The 13,154-nt window shown below is 36.1% G+C and overlaps 1 long non-coding RNA gene across 1 annotated transcript in view; it reads left to right on the plus strand.

The window, feature by feature from the left end:
* LOC147576580 (uncharacterized) overlaps nucleotides 1–13,154 on the plus strand; it is a 232,525-nt gene that overhangs the window by 205,275 nt on the left and 14,096 nt on the right. The window contains exon 2 of the long non-coding RNA XR_015241424.1: nucleotides 12,578–12,632. This is a non-coding gene — a long non-coding RNA (uncharacterized LOC147576580). The remainder of the gene's footprint in view (nucleotides 1–12,577; nucleotides 12,633–13,154) is intronic.

The following is a 13,154-nucleotide window of genomic DNA, read 5'->3' on the forward strand; positions in this document are numbered from 1 at the left end:
TCATTTTTTAGTTTTGTTTTTTACTTTTTTTAAATTTACATCCAAATTAGTTAGCATACAGTGCAACAATTATTTCAGGAGTAGATTCCTTAGTGTCCCTTACCCATTTAGCCCATCCTCCCTCCCACAACCCCTCCAGTAACCCTCAGTTTGTTCTCCATATTTATGAGTCTCTTCTGTTTTGTCCCCCTCTGTTTTTATATTATTTTTGTTTCCCTTCCCTTATGTTCATCTGTTTTATCTCTTAAAGTCCTCACATGAGTGAAGTCATATGATTTTTGTCTTTCTCTGACTGATTTTACTTAGCATAATACCCTCCGGTTCCATCCACGTAGTTGCAAATGGCAAGATTTCATTCTGATTTCATTCTTTTTGATTGCCGAGTAATACTCCATTGTGTATATATATATATATATATATATATATATATATATATATATATACCTCCCTACTGTTTTCCAGAGTGGCTGCACCAGCTTGCATTCCTACCAACAATGCAAAAGAGATCCTCTCTCTCTGCATCCTCGCCAACACCTGTTTTTGCATGAGTTGTTAATGTTAGCCATTCTGACAGGTGTCAGGTGATATCTCATTGTGGTTTTGATTTGTATTTCCCTGATGATGAGTGATGTTGAGCATTTTTCATGTGTTTCATTTGTTCATGGTTGGCCATCTGGATGTCTTCTTTGGACAAGTGTCTATTCATGTCTTTTGCCCATTTCTTCACTGGATTGTTTTTTTGGGTGTTGAGTTTGATAAGTTCTTTATAGACTTTGGATACTAACCCTGTATCTGATATGTCACTTGCAAATATCTTATCCCATTCTGTCAGTCCCCTTTTAGTTTTGCTGATTATTTCCTTCACTGTGCAGAAGGTTTTTATTTTGATGAGGTCCCAGTAGTTCATTTTTTGCTTTTGTTTCCCTTGTCTCCAGAGATGTGTTGAGTAAGTAGATGCTGCGGCCAAGATCAAAGAGGTTTTTGCCTACTTTCTCTTCGAGGATTTTGATGGCTTCCTGTCTTACGTTTAGGTCTTTCATCCATTTTGATTTTATTTTTGTGTATGGTATAAGAAAGTGGTCCAGGTTCATTCTTCTGCATATCACTGTCCAGTTTTCCCAGCCAGCACTACCCGCTGAAGAAACTGTCTTTATTCCATTGGATATTTTTTCCTGTTTTGTCAAAGATTAGTTGACCATACATTGGTGGGTCCATTTCTGGGTTCTCTATTCTGTTCCACTGATGAGTGTCTGTTCTTGTGCCAGTACCATACTGTCTTGATAATTACAGCTTTATAGGATAGCTTGAAATCTGGGATTGTGATGTCTCCTGCTTTGGTTTTCTTTTTCAAGATTGCTTTGGCTATTTGGGGTCTTTTCTGGTTCCATACAAGTTTTAGGATTGTTTTTTCTAGCTCTGTGAAGAATGCTGGTGTTATTTTGACAGGGATTGCATTGAATATGTAGATTGCTTTGGGTAGTATCGACATCTTAACAATATTTGTTCTTCCTATCCAGGAACATGGAATCTTTCTCCATTTTTTTTTGTGTCTTCTTCAATTTCTTTCATAAGCTTTCTATAGTTTTCAGTGTATAGATTTTTCACCTCTTTGGTTAGATTTGTTCCTAGGTGTTTTATGATTTTTGGTGCAATTATAAATGGGATTGATTCCTTGATTTCTCTTTCTGTCGCTTCATTGTTGGTGTATAGGAATGCAACTGATTTCTGTGTGTTGAGTGTATATCCTGCATCTTTGCTGAATTCGTGAGTCAATTTAGCAGTTTTTTGGTGGAATCTTTTGGGTTTTCCATATAGAATATCATGTCATCTGCGAAGAGTGAAAGTGCGACCTCCTCCTGGCCGATTTGGATGCCTTTTGTTTCTTTGTGTTGTTTGATTGCAGAGGCTAAGACTTCCAACATGCAGCCAAGAATTCTTTATCCAGCAAGGCTGTCATTCAAAATAGAAGGAGAGATTAAAAGTTTCCCATGGCCAACAGGCACATGAAAAGATGCTCAACGTCGCTCCTCATCAGGGAAATACAAATCAAAACCACACTCAGATATCACCTCATGCCAGTCAGAGTGGCCAAAATGAACAAATCAGGAGACTATAGATGCTGGAGAGGATGTGGAGAAACGGGAACCCTCTTGCACTTTTGGTGGGAATGCAAATTGGTACAGCCACTCTGGAAAACAGTGTGGAGGTTCCTCAAAAAATTAAAAATAGACCTACCCTATGACCCAGCAGTAGCACTGCTAGGAATTTACCCAAGGGATACAGGAGTACTGATGCATAGGGGCACTTGTACCCCAATGTTTATAGCAGCACTCTCAACAATAGCCAAATTATGGAAAGAGCCTAAATGCCCATCAACTGATGAATGGATAAAGAAATTGTGGTTTATATACACAATGGAGTACTACGTGGCAATGAGAAAGAATGAAATATGGCCCTTTGTAGCAACATGGATGGAACTGGAGAGTGTGATGCTAAGTGAAATAAGTCATACAGAGAAAGACAGATACCATATGGTTTCACTCTTAGGTGGATCCTGAGAAACTTAACAGAAACCCATGGGGGAGGGGAAGGAAAAAAAAAGGAGGTTAGAGTGGGAGAGAACCAAAGCATAAGAGACTCTTAAAAACAGAACAAACTGAGGATTGATGGGGGGTGAGAGGGAGGGGAGGGTGGGTGATGGGTATTGAGGAGGGCACCTTTTGGGATGAGCACTGGGTGTTGTATGGAGACCAATTTGACAATAAACTTCATATATTGAAAAAAATTTAAAAAAATAAAAGAAACTTTTTCTGCAAAAAAAATTAATAAAAAATAAAAAAATAAAAGTTTCCTAGACAAAAAATTGAAGGAGCTCATGACCAGTAAACCAGCCCTGCAAAAAATTTTAAGGGGAGACTCTCTGAGGGGACAAACATCATAATGGCAATAAATTCATATCTTTCAGTACTCACTCTAAACATCAATGGACTCAATGCTCCAATCAAAAGATACAAGGTAACAGAATGGATAAGAAAACAAGATCCATCTATATGCTGTTTACAAGAGACCCACTTTAGACCTAAAGACACCTTCAGATTGAACATAAGGGGATGGAGAACCATCTATCATGCTAATGGTCAACAAAAGAAAGCCGGAGTAACCATACTTATATCAGACAATCTAGACTTTAAAGACTGTATTTATTTATTTTTTTTGAGAGAGGGTATACTGCAGGTGGTTTATTGAATTACTGAAAATGACACAAAAACATTTCAGAATTGGACTGTGTGGGACAAACATGACTTTAGATTCTGGAAGATGGTCAATATTCAGTTTCCCCCTAGGGGAATGGAAATTCCTCACAAAAGTTTTAAGTAAGCAGATGAAGAGTATAAGATAGACAAGTCATTTTAAAAATCTCTGGGATCATTAATTAAAGGAGAAGATGAGTTACACTTTTTATCTCCCTTGTTTTCTTTTCTACTAAGAACAAGACATATGTATATATAAAATTCTTATCCAGTGGTACTAAACATCTGAAAGTCCTTTGCTTCATTCTTCTTAGCTTGGATGGGTAATAGAAACTTAAAACTACAAATTGGCATAGAAGTCATCTTACACTCTCATTTGAGAGAAGAGAAAACCCAGGCTCCCAGAGAAAGGAAGAAATGTATCGATTTGTACAAATCCTCGGTGAAACAAGGAGGAATAAGTATTAAATAGATTGAGCCAATTGAAATGCTTTGTTCTGGATCACCATGGTGACTTTGTATATACCCTGGTCTTCTTGTTTTCAATTAATTTGCTACTTGTGAATTATGCTATTTATTTTAACATCATTTAATTGTTTCTCCAGTCTATGAGAGGAAAAGTAACCGCTCTGTATTACTTGTGTTTTGCTTTTTGTTTTCTGTCATGCATACGTGGAATTTGTACCCCTTTTTTTACTATTTAATCTTTCCAGGGTAATGACCTATCATTTCATTGCTTTTGATGAAGTAGAAACACTGAAAGAATAAATATTAAGTTGTAATTTGAACATAAATATAATTAATAGCTGGCATTTATTGAGGATTTACTATGTGTTGGACATTGCATCAACTATATTATATATTCCAGCTTTTTAAATTCTCATAGCAACTCTATAATATATGTGCAATTGTTCTTTCCATTTTGTGCTTAAGGAAACTAAGACACAGAAAGGTTCAGTAACCTGGCCACAAGTTGGACACCCAGCCATTTATTTATTAGTGATAGTTCCATTTATTCAATCAGGCTGTAAAGATTCCATTTTTAACAAATGTGCTCTCCTCTTTCTTTAGTATGAACCAATTTTGCAGAAGAAAACTTATGTAAGTAGTTAAATTAGTTGCCAAGGCCACAGAGCCAAGACGTAGTGGGGCTGATACATGAATGCAGGTCTGTCTCTTATCATGATGCTGATCATCATGAGCTACTAAGAGCATCAGATGCCACAGAGTAGACAAAAGCAAAAGGGAAAGGCCAGCAAGATGCAAAGTGGGACCTTTGTACTATAAAGGTCTTGTACCACAAAAGGAGTTTTTTTTGGGGGGGGTGAAGGTGTAGTTCTGAATTTGGGGGATCAGTCCCAAGTTTTGTCAATGTACCACCACAGCATTGCTACAAGCTTGGGAAGGCAGTCTAACTCCTGGAACACAAATAGGCTTCAATCCAATCCTACTTTGTTTAGTTTCACAAGAAAGCAGTTTCATCATGTAATGCCATCTTCATCTCAAGGAATACCTGCAGCTACCCGAGTTTACAGATTCCTTAGTCCCTGTGTCCATATGGGGTGAGCATGGCTGCCTCTGTGGAAAGCCAAGATGTGTGTGGGTCATTCTGACTCAGAGAAACTGCTCTCTAATTTCTCAGCAAACTTTTATACCTCTATTTACAAAGGCCCAAGGCCTGCATGCCCAATCCCAGCTGCTCCAATCCAGGTGTATTTCCATATAGCAGACAAGGCAGAACCAACATTCCACATTTATCTTAACTCTGTAGTTTCCAAGGAAACAGTACTGCAAAGACAGACACTGAATTCCCAATTCTGTATCAGCCCAGGCCTGATATTAACCCTTTATACATGGTTAAGAAGACCAAAGTAATATCTGACACAGGGCTGGCACCCAGTAGGTTTTCAGGAAATAACTTGAAGAATGTATGAATGTGTGAATGAATATGTATATAATGAATATTGCCTATCTCTTGATTATCATCTCACAGTGACTAGATGCAATGAACTGATTTATAAAACATTTATTATATAGTTGAGGATGTTTCTGGCAGATGACTTAGCTCTGGGTATTTTTACAAATAGCCTTGCCTGTTATGTATATTAATAAAGAAGATCAAATTTCAGATCTGAAGGCCTCTGGGTGACCAGGAAGCTAGTGCAAGTAATAACAAAAAATATATACTCTTAAGGAATCCTTTCCATTTCCATTTTTAAAGTCTAGTGAATTTCCTTTTGTATAAATAAATTTATATTTATTATTGTAAATAATATATATGATTTCCCTGAACAATATTGGAATATTGTTGGGAATTTCTCATTTTTAAATCTATTTCTAGTCACTTATTCATTAATTCAAGAAATCATTATTGAATTCCTCGGTGTGCCATGCACTCTGCTTGATGATGGGATACAGTGATTGGCAAAAACATTCATCTGCCATCATCGGGCTTATTTTCTAGTGGGAGAACATACATTAAACAAATACTTAAACAATTATATACAAAATGGCAAAGACTATAAATGCAATGGGAGATGTTAGTGGATATACAAGAGCATGTATTTGGATGTGGATTTGTGAGTAGTCAAAGAGTATCTGAAGGGTAGTGTATCACCAGATTTTGGAATGGGGAGTGACAGCCACTAGGGAATTCACTGGGGAAAGCACTCCAGGATTAGGGAATAACATATATAAAAGTCTCAGGAAAAAGATGAAGTACCATGCATTCGCTGAAAATCTGTCATTATAATGTGACATTGTAATTTATGTGTACCATTTCTAAGACGGTAATACATCAAACATGTAAATTTTCAATAATTCCTACAAAAATTTACTTTTAAAACTGAGAACACACCATGTATCATACACTGTGCTAACTGCTAAGAATACAATGATTGAGACAGAATGGTTCATTTCTTAAAAGTACATATTAATGGAGAATCAAGCAAATGTGATTATCGTAATTACTGGGGACAATCTAGGCATTTCAGATACAGAAATGCTAAGCAAGTCTTAGAGGAAGTGACATCTCAGTTGAGATGTAAATGTCAATTAAGCACTGGGCATCAGGAAACTTCCCAAAATCCTTGCATAGACTTAAGCAGAATGCTGCCCTTGTGAATAATGGTCTGCCAAACCACATTTTAGACTTTTTTTTTTAATTGAACTAAAATTGACATACAATGTTACATCAGGTTCAGGTGTACAACATAATTCAGGATGTCTATAGGTTATTCTATGCTCATGGCCGATGTAGGTACCATCTGTCACCATACCACAGTACTGCAATACCATTGACTGCATTACCTATGCTGTATCTTTTATCCCCATGATTTATCCATTCCACAATTGGAAACCCGTACCTTCCATCTTTCACCATTTTTCCCTTGTGCCATCCCTTCCCCTCTGACAACCACCAGTTATTCTCTGTAAAATGGGTATATTTCTGCATTTTTGTTTGTTTATTTTCTTGTTTTCTTTTTTAGATTCTACATACAACTGAAATCATATGGTATTTGTCTTTCTCTGACTTATTTCACTCAGCATAATACCCTCTAGATTCATCTCTATAGTTGCAAATGGCAAGATCTCATTCTTTTTATAGTTAATATTCTATTACATACGTATGATACATAGATGTGTGTGTGTGTGTGTGTATGTACACACATCTCACATATTTTTTATCCATTCATCTATCAATGAACACTTTGGTTGCTTTCATATTTAGGCTATTATAAATAATACTGCAACAAGCATAGGGGTGCATTTATCTTTTCAAATTAGTGTTTTCACTTTCTTTAGGTAAGTACCGATTAATGGAATTACTAGATCATAAGGTATTTTTAGTTTTAGTTTTTTAAGGAAACTACATACTGTTTCCACAGAGGTTGCAATCTACATTACCACCAATAGTACATGAGAGTTCCTTTTTCTTCACATACTTGCCAAAACTTACGTCTTGTCCTTTTTATTTTAGCCATTCTGACAGTTGTAAGGTGATACCTCAAGTGATTTTGATATACATTTCCTTGATGACTAGTGCTGTTGAGCATCTAGTCATATGTTTTCTGGCCCTCTGTGTGTCTTCTTTGGAAAAATGTCTATTCAGGTCCTCTACCCAGTTTTAATCAGATTGTGTTTTTTGGTATTGAGTTGTGTAAGTTCTTTATGTATTTTGGTTATCAACCCCTTATCAAGTATATTCTCCCATTCAGTAGGTTGCCTTTTTGTTTTGTTGATGGTTTCCTTCACTGAGAAAAGCTTTTTATTTTGGTATAGTCTCAATTGTTTATTTTGTTTCTGATGGCTGAGGAGACATATCTAGAAAAATGTTTCTAAGGCCAACATCAAAGAGATTGCTGCCTATGTTTTCTTCTAGGAGTTTTATGGTTTTATGTTTCCAATTTAGGTCTTTAATTATTTTGAGTTTATTTTTGTGGCTAGTGTAAGAAAGTGGTCCAGTTTCATTATTTTGCATGTAGCTGTCCAGTTTTCCTAACACCAGTTATTGAAGAGACTGTGTTCCCCAATGTATATTCTTATGTCCTTTGTTGTAATTTACCATATAGGTATGGATTTATTTCTGGGTTCTCTATTCTGTTCCAATTACCTGTGTATCTATTTTTCTGCCACTACTATATTGTTCTAATTACTATAGCTTTATGTTTTGGAATCTGGAATTGTGATACCTCCAGGTTTGTACTTCTTCCTCAAGACTCTATTGGCAATATTTGGGGTCTTTTGTGGTTCCATATCAATTTTAGTATTATTCTAGTTATATGATAAATGCTACTAGTATTTTGATAGGGATTGCATTGAATCTATAGATTGCCTTGGATAGTAAACACATTTTACAATATTAATTCTTCCTATCCATGAGCATGGGATGTGTTCCACTTATGTATTTCATCTTCACTTTCTTTCATCAATATTTTATAGTTTTCAAAGTACAGGTCTTTAACCTCCTTGCTTAAGTATACCGTTAGGTATTTTATTCTTTTTGGTATGATTGTAAATTAAATTTTTTAAAATTTCTCTTTATGATACTTTGTTATTAGTGTGTAGAAACACAACAGATTTATGTATATTAATTTTGTGTCCTGCAAATACACTGAATTCATTTATTCTCATAGCTTTATGGTGGAAGCTTTAGGCATTTCTATGTGTAGTGCCATGTATTCTGCAAATAGTACCGCTTTGACTTCTTCCCTACCAATTAGGATGCCTGCTTTCTTTCTTTCTTTCTTTCTTTTTCTTTCTTTCCCTTCCTTCCTTCCTTCCTTCCTTCCTTCCTTCCTTCCTTCCTTCCTTCCTTCCTTCCTTCTCTTTCCTTTTCCCTTTCCTTTCCTCTCCTCTTTGTTCTTTCTTTTTTCTCCTTCTCCTTGTCTGATTGCTGTGGACTTCTAGGACTGCACAGAATAAAAATGGCAAAAGTGGACATCCTTAGAAAAAGCTGTCAGTTTTTCACCATTGAGTATGGTATTATCTGTGAGTTTGTCATATATGGCCTTTATTATGTTGAGGCAGTTTCTTTAAACCTACCTTGTGAATTTTTATCATGAACAGATGATGGATTTTGTCAAATGCTTTTTTCTGCATCTATTGAGATGATCATATGATTTATATTCTTTATTTTGTTAGTGTGGTATATCTCATTGCTTTGTGAATATTAAACCATCCTTGCATCCCCAGAATAAATCCCATTTGATTCTGCTCAGTGATTGTAAATATGATGTTGCATGTAGTTTGCTAATATGTTTTTGAGGATCTACATCTAGGTTGATCTGGGATATTTGGCATGTAGTTTTCTTTCTTGTAGTCTTTGTCTGGTTTTGGCATCAGGGTAATGCCAGTCTCACAGAATGTTCTTAAACACTTTTGCTCCTCTTCTGTCTGGAACAGGGAAGACAATAAGTATTAATACTTCTTTAAATGTTTGGTAGAATTCATCTGTGAATCCATCTGGTCCTGCACTTTTGTTGGGAGTTTTTTGATATACAATTCAATTTCAACACTAAATTGGTCATTCCAGATTTTCTATTTCTTCTTAATTTAGTTTCAGAAGATTGTATGTTTCTATGATTTTATGTATTTCTTCTATGTTATCTAATTTGTTGGCATGTAATATTTGTAGTAGTCTCATAATCTTTTGTATTTCTGTGTTCTTTCCCCTCTTGAATTTCTAATTTGATTTATTTTGGTACTCTCGTTTTCTTGATAAGTCTGTCCAAACGTTTATCAATTTTGTGTATCTTTTCAAAGAACCAGCTCTTGTTTTCATTAATCTTTACCATTTTTTAGTCTTTATTTGATTTATTTTTGCCCTTATATTTACTATTTCCTTCCTTCTACTAATCTTGGGCTTTGTTCTATTTTTTTCACTTCTTTTAGGTGTAATGTTATTTATTTGAGATTACTTTTTTCTTGAAGTAGGTCTGTATGATTTTGGATTTGTCTCTTAGAACTGCTTTTGCTCCAACCTAAAGATTTTTGGGCCATTGTGTTTTAATTTTCATTTGTCTCCATGTATATTGTGATTACTTCTTTGATTTCTTCAGTGATTCATTGGCTTTTTAGTAACATAGCTGAATGGTATCTATCTTGGAGAATATTTCATGTGTACTTAAAAAGAATGTGTATTATGTTTTGGGGGAATGGTATATTTGTATACATCTGTTAAGTCTATATGATTAATGGGTCATTCAGAGAATGTTTCCTTATTGATTTTCTGTCTGGATGATCTATCCATTGATGTAAGTTGGGTGTTGAAATCCCATACTATAAATTTCTCCCTTTATGTCCATTACTATTTGCTTTATGTATTTAGGTGCTCAAATATTGGCTGCATAGATATTTACAACTGTTATATTCTCTCGTTCAATTGATCCTTTTATCATTATGTAAGTCCCTTCTTTATCTCTTATTACAGTCTTTGTGTTAAAGTCTATTTTGTTTGAGATAAGTATTGCTACCTTTTTTTTTCTTCCATTTACATGGAATACCTTTCTCCATCTTTCACTTTCAGCCTTTATGTGTCTGTCTTTTATAGGCAGCATATAGATGTTTCTTTATCCTTTCCACCTTCTTTATCATTCAGTTGGAGCATTTAGACCATTTGCATTTAAAGTAATTATCGAGAGATGTATACTAATTGTCATTTTGTTAACTGTTTTCTGATTGCTTTTTTTAGTTTATTTGTTTTTCTTCTTCTCTTGCTCCCTTTCCTTGTGATGACTTTTTGTTGCATTTTTCTTAGCTTTCTTTCTCTTTATTTTTTGTGTCTCTACTGTAGGTTTTCGGTTTGTGGTTACTATATGGTTCACATATAACATCTAAGTACATAGCAGTATATTAACTTGAAGGTCACTTATGTTTGAACCCATCCTAAAATATATTTTTTTTACTCCCATGTTATATGTATACACTGTTACATTATATGTTATTCATCATTTTCTTATGTTTAATTTTGGCCTTTTCCACTTAAAGAAGTTCCCTTCCAAGGTTGGTTTAGTGGTAATAAAACTTTTAATTTTCATTTGTCTGTTAAACTATTTCTCTCTTTTTTAAATCTGACTGATAACCTTGCTGGTTAGAGTATTCTTGGTTGTATTTTTTTTCCTTTCAGCATTTGATACCATTCCCTTCTGGCTTGTGAAGCTTCTGCTGAAAAATCGGTCGATAGCTTATGGGATTTTCCTTGTATGTAGATTTTTGATTATCTCCTGCTGTTTTTAAAATTTTATCTTTAACCTTTGAAATTTTAAATATTGTGTGGTGGTATGGACCTCTTTGGGTTTATCTTATTTGGAAATCTCTGTGTTTCCTGAGATTGAGTATTTCCTTTTTTAGGTTAGGTGAGTTTTCAATTATTATTTCTTCAAATAAGTTTTCTGCCCCTTTCTCTTTTCTACTTCTGGGACCCCTATCATGTGATGTTTGTTTGCTTGATGTTGTCCAATAGATTCCTTAACCTATCCCCATTCTTTTAAATTCTATTTTCTTTTCGCTATTCAGCTTAGATGCTTTCCATTACCATGTCTTCCAGATCACTGATCCATTCTTTGCATCCTCTAATCTACTGTTGATTATCCCTAGTGTATTTTTCATTTTAGTTATTGCATAGATAGAGATTTTCTATCTCTTTGTTGAGGTTCTCCATGAGATCTTACATTCTTCTCTCCAGTCTGGTGAGCTTCTATATGATCATTATTTTAATCTCTTATCAGGTAGATTGGTTACTTACTTTTCATTTAGCCCTTTTTCCCAAGTGTTGTATTGTTTTTTTTTTTTTTTTCATTTGGAGCATATACCTCTGTCTCTCCACTCTGCTTCACTATCTGTATTTGTGTCTATGAATTAGAACAGTTACTTCTCGTGTGGCTGTCCTCTGTGTACATTGTGTGTCTGGTCAATTTGGCTGGTATGGATTGAAGGTCCTGAGGCTTTTCTGGTGGGATGCCTAGAGCTAGAGTGTATGTGGGCCTGGGCAGTAATGGGGCTCTCTGTGCAGAGGATATCTGGATAGTATAGCTGATATTGAAGTGGATGCAAACTGAGGTCTCTTGGGTCTCTCTTACAGTGGGTGACTTTGTGGGATCCCTGGAGCCCAAGTTCCATGTGGGCTGGTAGGGTCTGCTGAATCTCCATGTAGGGGGCATTCCAGCAGATGGAGCTGAGGTGGGACATGGGTTGGGAGATTTCTTGGGTGCTTCTGCAGGGGGTATCCTGGTAGGACAGCTAAAGCTGAAGAGGATGCAGTCCAGGTTTTCCTGGATTGCTCAGCATAGGAGGTATCCTGGTGGGGTAGATGGAACCAAGGTAGGCTCAGGTCAGGGTGTCCAGGGGAGCTCTTCACAGGGGATACCTTGACAGGGTGACCAGAATCTAGGTGAAAATGGGCTGAGGTTTCTTGAGATTCTCCAAGCAGTAGATGCCCTGGCTGGGAGGCTGGAGCCATAGTGATGTGGGCCTGTAGAATTCTGGGGGTGCATTGCATCTGTGTTACCTTGACACAACAGCTGGAGCTATAATGAGCAAAGACTGGGCTATCTCATTGTGCACTGCACAGGGTCTCCCTTCATGGGATAGGTAGGGCTCCAGTGGATTAGGGGTCTGGGGCTCACTGAGGCCAGCTAGGGCAGCCTGACCCTTCTCTCCTCCACACTATTAAGGTGGAAGGGGGTCATGGCACCTTCAAGCCCCTCCAATCCAGAGAGAGAGTTCCGTAACTTCTCTACCATTTGGCAGGGTACTAGGGATAGCTCCTCTATATTCCTGTAGCTCTTTTAAACCAAAGTTTTTTTTTTCTTTTTTCTATTCCCCAGGTCAGATGAATCTGCTCATAATCCCAAAGTATTCTCCCTCCTGACTACATCAGAGGTGGGTGTTCTCTTTGTTATCATGTCTTAAGCTCTCCTGCCATTCTCTGTGTGGTCTATATTTTATTGTGCTGAAGCTCTTCAGGTCAACTTTCAATTCTTCTTGTGGATGAATTGCTTTATAAACAAACATAGATTTGGTGTGTCCATGGAGGACATGAGTTCAGGGTCTTTCTATGTTGCCATCTTGAACTGGAACCTTAGGTAGACTTCTAATTTGATTTCCCCAGTGAATGTCTCATAGATGGTTAATTTCATGAATGTAATGTGAATTTTTAATAGCTTTAGGAATTTTTATTATTTTTTTCTCTAAATACATAGTCCATAATTATACTACTTAATATATATATGTGTGTGTATACACACACATATATGTATGATATAGAAACAGATACAGTTATATCGAGAGAGACATATTGTCAAAAACACATTCCAATCCACATGTCTCTAAAATATTCAGAAGTTCATTTTGAAAATGTTGAGTGACTGCTGGTTAATGCAGAGCCAAGACTAGAACACTTGG

This window comes from Puma concolor, chromosome D1, assembly GCF_028749965.1.
Source record: "Puma concolor isolate L17-30 chromosome D1, mPumCon1.1.hap2, whole genome shotgun sequence".
Classification (NCBI taxonomy): Eukaryota; Metazoa; Chordata; class Mammalia; order Carnivora; family Felidae; genus Puma; species Puma concolor.